An 8,936-nucleotide genomic window follows, 5' to 3' on the forward strand; every position below is an offset into this window, starting at 1 on the left:
TCACATAGTCAACAATTTGTGCAAGGATACATTACAGTTTCTGTGTTAAAGGTTCACAAAATCAAAAATACATATTTTCTCTCTTACCTGTAGTGTTAATTATCAGTCTAGATTGTTTTGGTGTGAGTTGTTGAGTGTTGAGATGGAACTAGATGACACTCAGCTTGTGGAGCTCAGAGCACCAAAAAAAATACATTTGAAAAACTCAACAGCAGTGTCTCTTTAGAGAAATCATGACCTGTTTACTAAAGATAATCCACAGACCTTGTTGTGAGCAGTTTCATGCAGGAACTACTTTCTATCTTTTGAACCACACCCGCCAACCATATCACCGAGCAAAAGGAAGCGTGCATCTACTGCTATCTCACCTAGCATCACTGAGCTAGCTACAGCTGAGCCGATGAGGGCGCCATGAATGAGCCTTGCATCCATGAATAGTTCACACCTCCCTCAGTGCTGTGATACGGTTGGCCTTGGGCATGTTTGGAGACAATGGGCCCCAGGGCACAGATTCGCAGAAGACTCCACCATCTCTCCTACACAGAAGCGAGATCTTATCGTAGTTTAGCCTCTTCTTTGTGGTCATTTCATGAGTGGTCATTTGCCCCTGTCTGTACTTTTTGTCTCTTTGTGATCATTTTAGCCCCATTTCCACCAAACACTTTCGGTATGGTACCTTTGAAACCAAACGTAACCCTTCAGACATGGTACCTAGACCCTAGCGTTTCCACCGCAAACAGTACTCTTAACTGTGGGCGGAGTTATTGTCACTCACTGCTCCGTCCAGCACTCACTATATTTCCTCATTACCAGTGACACAGATGGAAGTCTGCACCTCGTTTATCGTCCACTGCACGCCGACATTTTCAGAACAAAATAGAACAGGCTGCAGTGAGAGTCTCTCTCCATGGGATATTTAAAAATGGCAGGTTTGTGCATTTAGTTCTTCCTAGGCAAGCTCAGGGGTTTAGTGTTGCTGTAGCCCACAGGAACAACGCTTAGCGACATTTTATATTCTTCCAAGTCAGGATTAGAATATATGTAGTTCACAAAATCCAGTTGAAATTGAAATGCATGAAGATCCACTCATTACTAAAAGCATCTATCATCACAATAAAAACTGAAGTAATGGTCAAAGTTTTCAAAGTGAAATTTAAAGGGAAATTTCGGTTTATTTCAACCTGTCTCTTATCGTCCTAAATTTGTTTCAAGTGACTAGTGACATAAAAATAATAGTTAGCATGTTAGCCGTTAGCCTAGATACAGCCGGGGCGCATAGTAGCGTCAGACCTGTTAAAACGTAAGTGAACGGGCATACTTCAAGTGCAAAGTTAGTCCACTAAACAAGCTTTTTCTCCACAAAGACCACCTCATATCGTTAGGATAAATGTCAGAGAACATATAGAAAACGACATGTAAACGTGTTGTCTTACCTTACCGGTGTGCTGCCATGTTTGTTTACCATTTAGCTCTGCTTTCCAAAGCACGGCCGAAATATCGCGAGAACAAGCAGCAACAGCTGGAAGGCAGAACTGGACAGTAGCCTGAAAAGTTCATTCATTTATTTTATGAAAGATTTATAGAATAATGGCTGACTTTTTGCCAGACTTTGACTTTGTGGAGGAGGAGTTTGATTTTGCAGAGTTTGATGGCCGCCCTTATTTATTTGAGCCAGAATGCACTGACGAAGAGCTTCGTGAAATTAAAGAACGGAGGAGGAGAGAGAGAGAGGCGCAACAGGTAGAGGACGAGAGAGGAGGAATGGCTGCTGCAAGGCTGCGTAGCTCTGGAGATTGGTGGTGTACCTGTGAATGCTGTGCCCCAGTGCCCACAGAAGAGGAATGCCTCTGTTGCAAGGAATGGGACCGGTTGCAGCCTTATTTTCAAGGTCTGGATGTGACCGAGGACGAGACACCTCCACCTGGAGTAACGTTAGTATCCAGCTGGGCTTTATCTAGAGCTCGCGAGATATATTTCGGCCGCACTTTGGAAAGCAGAGCTAAATGGTAAACAAACATGGCAGCACACCGGTAAGGTAAGACAACACGTTTACATGTCGTTTTCTATATGTTCTCTGACATTTATCCTAACGATATGAGGCGGTCTTTGTGGAGAAAAAGCTTGTTTAGTGGACTAACTTTGCACTTGAAGTATGTCCGTTCACTTACGTTTTAACAGGTCTGACGCTACTATGCGCCCCGGCTGTATCTAGGCTAACAGCTAACATGCTAACTATTATTTTTATGTCACTAGTCACTTGAAACAAATTTAGGACGATAGGAGACAGGTTGAAATAAACCGAAATTTCCCTTTATGGTGTGTTGATGGATTCATGCTGTCAACTCATGCATTGAGTAATGTTGCAAGTAAACATTCCACCTTAAAAGTCGTTTTTCTCAGTCTACAGCTGCTGTGAGAGGCAGCAACACATCCTTTCATTTTTATAGATATAGTTTACTAATGTATGTCAAACGTGTCACGTTATGAACAGAGGTTACATGAAACCAGCTACAACTCAGCCCTGAGCAGAGTGACTGTCCTCTATTGACCAATCAACAGACTGCAGTGTCCAGAGCTCCACCTTTTAGTACCAGATCTGTAGATCTGTATCTGTGGTACCCCAACAGAGGGAGGACCAAAAATGGGGACGGTACATAACAGTTCTATTGGTACCATCCACAACTTTTCACAGTGGAAACAGAAAGAAATGCCTACCGAACTAACTGAATCGAACTGCCTGGTGGAAACTGGGCTTTTAAATCTCTTCCTGGTCCCGGCCCTGACACTTAGGGCCCTTTGGGTTGTACCATGTACGTCCATTCAGTGACCCATCTATGTGGTTGGTGGGTCTAGTTTGTCACCGGGTCATGATTTCTGGAAAGAGACATTGTTGTGGAGTTTTTCAAGTGTATTTTTTTGGCGCTTTGAGCAAAACAAGCTGAGTGCCATCTAGTTCCATTATACTGGAGAGAAGGCAGACATCTCTACAGCTGATACACTCTGCAACTCGCACCAAAATTATCTAGACTGATAAAGAGCCTGAAAAATATGTATTTTTGGTTTTGCGGGTGATGTTTTCCTTTAAGCTGATGGAAGAGCAATGTATTTCTATGGGTCTGAATAGCATGAGCTGAAAGGGCCTCCACAGTCTGCATACTCTGCAGACTTTTTCATTACACTTATTTTTGAGAATGCAGTGCAAACATTCTCAAAACCTTAATCTTAATAATTACACCTGTGCCTCTCCTGTTATGACATGTCCAGATATCTGCTGTGAAAAAGCTGTGAAAGCACCTTTAATCAATATGTTTTCTATAAACGATATTTCACATTTTGGGTGAAATGTTCTCCTGATAAAAATGTATTTGAACAATACCTAAAAATGTCCTAATGACTGAGCTCCTGTGTTCACTCGTTATCCTCGACTTCACTTGAATTCGGAGTTGTTCTGCCGCTTCTCGTTCGTCAAAGCTGTGAAACGTTTCTGATGTTTGCAGCCACTATCAGATGTCCGACAGAGCTCTTGCTTCATGTGGGCTTTACCTGACCTCAGTGCTCTTTGCCATGCAAACTAGACAATTAGAATGCCTGCTTGTGATTGCATGCAAATACGATAACTGCTTTTTCACCTCTGATTCTCCTCTCATGGTTGTATCACAGCGTTGTCATTCAGAACACTGGCATTGTGTGTGTCATGTGTTTGTTCATGCAAATACATTCAGATATTGTTGCTTTTATCTCTGGGACGAATGATATAATTACAGATTAGTTTCTATGACTTTGATGAAAATATTTACAACAAATTAAAGATTTGTCATTCTTTTTAAAGGCCAAATGTAAAAAAAAAAAAAAAAAAAAAAAAGAAGGAATAATTCACTCTGAGCCCTATCTTTTAACCGATAATTCTTACTTTATTGCAACTGATTACATTGTGCTCCAAGCTGTGAATATACTTTTTTTTCACCGTGCATGAGGAAAGCATAAACAGCGTTTGCAGATCGAGCACGCTGATAAAAACCAAACGATTTGAGCTATTTTTGTGTCTTACCCGTGCATCCCCTCGTCTCCAAGTTCCAGGGGCACACTGAAAAAAGGTAATCTCATTTGTAATGTGTGACAGCTTATTTGCAAGTATGTACGCTGGCAATTTTTTTCTTAATGGGCCCGCCAGTGATTCTTCTTCCACTGATTTCAAAAAGACACCCTGGAACAGTTTAGACGACACATGCCATCGCCTGTGAACTCAAGTTATCAATCAAGCACCAATTAACATGCTCGGTTAGAGGAAATCAAGGGCTCTTTGATGTTCAGCAGTTAGGCAGTGTAGCTACGCATGTCATTGATATGATGGGTTTCAATTTTATCCTCACTGTACCAAAACATGTGAAAAGAAACGTGCTCACAGGGTCCACCACAACAGATAATTCACACTGGAGATATGTTTGATGTTTGATCTAACTTTGTTGTGTTCAACTTTACTCATTTAAATTACAGATATATATATATATATATATATATATATATATATATATATATATATATAACAGAAAAAGAGAGTCGGAGAAAACAACCTTGTGTGTCATATTTTAGTGTTTCAATTGTTCCAGCATCGGATATCCTGTTTTATTTGCTGGTTGTAACACTGTCTTCTCTCCCACACCACTTCCTCTGAAGTAGGTAAACCTCAAACACTATTCACAGCAGCTGCACAGTTGATGTGTACTTCCTCATAAAAGTGTTGAGTGAAAGCATGTGTGTGTTTGCACCGACATGCTGATTGAGAATCCCATTGTCTTCTAAGTGCAGCTCTTCTTAGTTTCAAAAGGGACTTGTTTTTAGGAATCGATGGCCGACTGTGTCGACATCGTGCAGGTGACCTGAGATGTGAAAGGTTGACGTTAAAGGGATAGTTCGGATTTTTTCTAAGTGGGGCTGTATGGGGTACTTATCCATAGTCAGTGTATTGCCTACAGTACATGTCAGTCAGCACGCCCCCAGTTCGAAGAAGCAGGCTGCTACGCCCCAACCCTGCCCGTTATGAAAAGCAAAGCGCCCCGCCCAGCCCACAAACACGTCTTAATCAGTGACTCGAAACCGACCCGTTAGCCTGCAAACCAGACCTAAAAGTTTCTACAGATGACCATCACTAATGACAACCTACTTGCTGTTGGTTCTCTTGTTTGTCATTTCCAGTAATTATCACAATATAAGATGTATGTACAGACATAGGAAGACAGCAAGTACTCAGCAATCTTTATTTGCACACCAAGAGCTGCAAAAGCTGCAAAGGCAACCGATTCAGTTCATTTTCAATGGGCACCGGCGACTACGGCTGCAAAAGATGTAAAGCGTCCGCATTTTGGCGACTAGAGCGTCAGGTGAAAGTTGGGGAGTCGCAAACTTTATGCAAATTAGCTATGACTCGGCTGCAAATGACCAGCCACCAATCGAAAAGTAGATGTCCATCGCTTGTGTGGAACCCAGAGAACATCCTCGGAAAATTTAGCTCCTACCACACATTCGTTCCTACTTCAAAATGAGAGAGAAGCTAATCATTGCTGTGGCTGAACATTGAGTCCTTTACAATTCGAGCCTGTTTATACATAGGGACCGAAATCAAAAGGAGCAGGCGTGGGAAGCCGTGTCCCAAGTAGTTGGTTTGTCTGGTGAGTTGATATTGAAAAAGAATTTTTTTAACTAGGGGCGAATACATCCATGCTAATATAACGCCTAGCATGCTAATCTCCCTTGTTTCATGTGAATGTGACGATTTCTTTACTCACGTAGCCTAGCTTTTGGGGCTGGACAGCCGGCAAAGGTGCTGTGCTCCAGCCAGTAACCTGCTTTGCGGCTCCTTTAAATTGACAAGTACGATCGAATGTTCGAATGTATAACGTCATGAGCAACTTAAGCAACTTGAGTTGTCAAAAATATTTTGGACAGCAGTGCTGCTTGGGCGACCTCGTACAGTCAGTGGTTACATCTTAAGTATGATCTTGAGCACACAGCAGATGTCCTATGTGGTTTTGTTTCCATGAACGTTACAGAAATGCATATTTTTGGATTTAGTGTGGACAGAGAGACGCTTGCTTGCTGTTAGGACATGGTGTTAGGCCTACACACTATATTATAAATATTTTTACCGGACGATATGACCGAAAAGATTTTAAAAAGTTGGACTTTAACAGACGGATAACGGAGAGCCTGAGTGCAGCTGTGGATGGTGGTCACCAGCAAAATAAAATCAATATCATTTTAAGTGTTCACTATATTAAGACTATTTTTACCTCTTTACCTTTCCGTCAGACAGCCTGTCCTGACGGGGAAGCCATTAACAGCATCAGTTCCCCATGTATGCATTCATCAAAGCCACCAGACTCCATTGACAAAAACAGTAATTTTGGCTGACTGAACAAAGGAGCTGCTGGTCTACCGCTGACTCCATCAGTTAGTTGGTTTGTGTTATTGAGTGACTTTCATGAATCCAAACTAACCCTTTCACACAATAACACAAACAAAGACACTGATCGAAGCAGCAGTAGAGCAGCAGCTCCTGTGTTTAGCAATATTAAATCAATGTTTTTTTCAATGTAGTCTGGCTTTGAAGAGAGAGATATAACTGCTTCTTTCTCCAGTTATAAATCACTGTCTGACCTTGAAGTGAAGCAGTGAAAATACTCTAAATATAGCATATACTTAAACAGATACTGATTTTTTTAGGTGGCTAAAATATGTTTTGCTCCCGCCCCTCTCTACAGCAGTACATTGCTTGGCTTCCATGTTGGACTCCAGCCTGCTTTAAACTGGGGACATGCCGACTGACATCTACTGTATGTAATATACTGTCTATGTATAAGTACCTCAACCCCCATCAAAAAAAAATGAACCATCCTTTTAAAGTCATCTGGTGTCTTTCTCTAATCACTGTCAGTAAGCAGGCGAGTGCAGGTGCTTTGCACAAAAACAACACAGAGATCTTTGCAGGGAAAAAAAACAAAAACAACAAATGTGTGAACCATGTATGCTCTGTTAATTAGAGCTGAGATAGCAGAGATTAGTCTTCAAGCACAACCATATTACAGAGAGTCATGCCAAATAAGGAAAAACAAAAGTAGGAGAGAGGCAGACTCACTACAAAAACAATGTCCCAAAGCTACTAATCAAACAACTCCCAATCTAGATCTAGACCTCAGATTACACTAATGAATTCTAATTCTTATGTTTTAGCATGTAAATATGTATTAAAATGGTAGACAGAGACAATCCCTGCCTACAGCAAAGGTTTAAGCAGAAATCATCCGTACTTGTGAGCTTCATGCTGCACCTTTGAAGCGTTTTTAGAGCAGCAGGATTTTGTCATCGTCGTATCCCAAAATCAGTTTTTTTTTGGGAGGTTGCCATTTAACATGGCATTTATTTTTTTCAATGAACATTATCAACTTTCTTACTCTGAGGAAAATGGATTCAGCTGCCTCTGTTCCTCAGCAACGACGGAGTATTGAAACACTTTGGTTGATATTATCGACTGAAAAACCTGGACAACACATGCAGCCATCAGGATGCTGAGGTTTCAGTAACAATATAAAGCAAATACCAAAATGAATCTCTAAAGTGTTGATCTTTTGTGAGCCAAAACGGTTAAATGAACCCAACACCTCAAATAATTAAAATTTAAAATGTTTGATTCTTCTGTTAGGTTACTGTAGGAAGTGCTGCCTGTAGGCTGAACGGGAAAAATATTTCCAAGTGCTGGATGCAGAGGAGATCAGTGACATTTCTTGAAATAAAAATCAATTACTTTGCAGTGGCGTTTAATCTCTTTTAACTATGTAGTGTGAGACCATTTAAAGGTTTAAAGCTAGCCTTTTGCTGAACAAGTTTCTGCTGAACAGTGGCTGCTGATTTAAACCGATTTTCTCTGTTTGTTACTGTGGTCGACAGTCTGGCCAACCATCTGTGTTAGTGCGTGTGTGTGTATCCCACTGGCTAGCTAACTGCCGCTACTCTGCACTGTGCTCATGCGCCGAGTACCATTGATAGTGGTGTCATTGTAGTTGCAAGACAGTACACCCCAATCGTCGTTAGGGTTGCCACCTTGGATTTGTGGAAAAAAAGGGACACTTGACCAAATGTTTGAGGCGGAGGGCTCGGCCATTATTACCAGTTCAGACTGACCAATGAACATAAAATTCAGACATAGGAGACCAGATTTGCCATCATTCCATGTCCTTCTATGTGCCTGTATTTTATATAAATTTTTATATCAATGAAAAAAACAAATCTGTGTTACTAAATTCTTACATTTTTACATGTATCTCACCATAGCAAGTTGGAAGTTGACATTCTGCCATATATGAAGAGGGGAGACTCTCTGGAACCTGGCAATATAAGAACCATGATGCTGGGACATTCTGTCACTTCACAGTTGTCCAAAACATGTGGTTTGTGCCAGGCGGACATGTTTGCCAGTATTTTTTCATTATTGCAAAAAATTCCATTGACTCATTCACAAGTCAAAAATGTAATTTATCAGAAAGAAACATGCAATATTTACATCTAAGATAACAGAAAAATAGTCAACCAAGTGCAGTGATGTCCTCCAAGATAATATTTGCCACTTTGATTGCAGTAAAAAAAAAATTGGGCATGGGGGGGGGGGCACGTGTCCCCCTCAATGTATATGGTGACTACAGCCCTGTCATGCATGCATAATTAGGCCTCAGTTGTTTGGGCGCGCAAAGGTGAAGTGGCTGGTCTTGTCATAAAAAGTTTGATGGAGTGTCAACTGGAGAATATGGAGATATTTGCATCTTGAAAGCCGGACTACAAATGTGGATAGATAGGGAGAAACACACGCAAGCCTAAGACGTGGTAAGATACGATATTCCTCACTATATGAAGTGACTGATAACAAGATCTGTATAATGGATAGTAAA

Source organism: Epinephelus lanceolatus, chromosome 6, assembly GCF_041903045.1.
Source record: "Epinephelus lanceolatus isolate andai-2023 chromosome 6, ASM4190304v1, whole genome shotgun sequence".
Lineage (NCBI taxonomy): Eukaryota > Metazoa > Chordata > Actinopteri > Perciformes > Serranidae > Epinephelus > Epinephelus lanceolatus.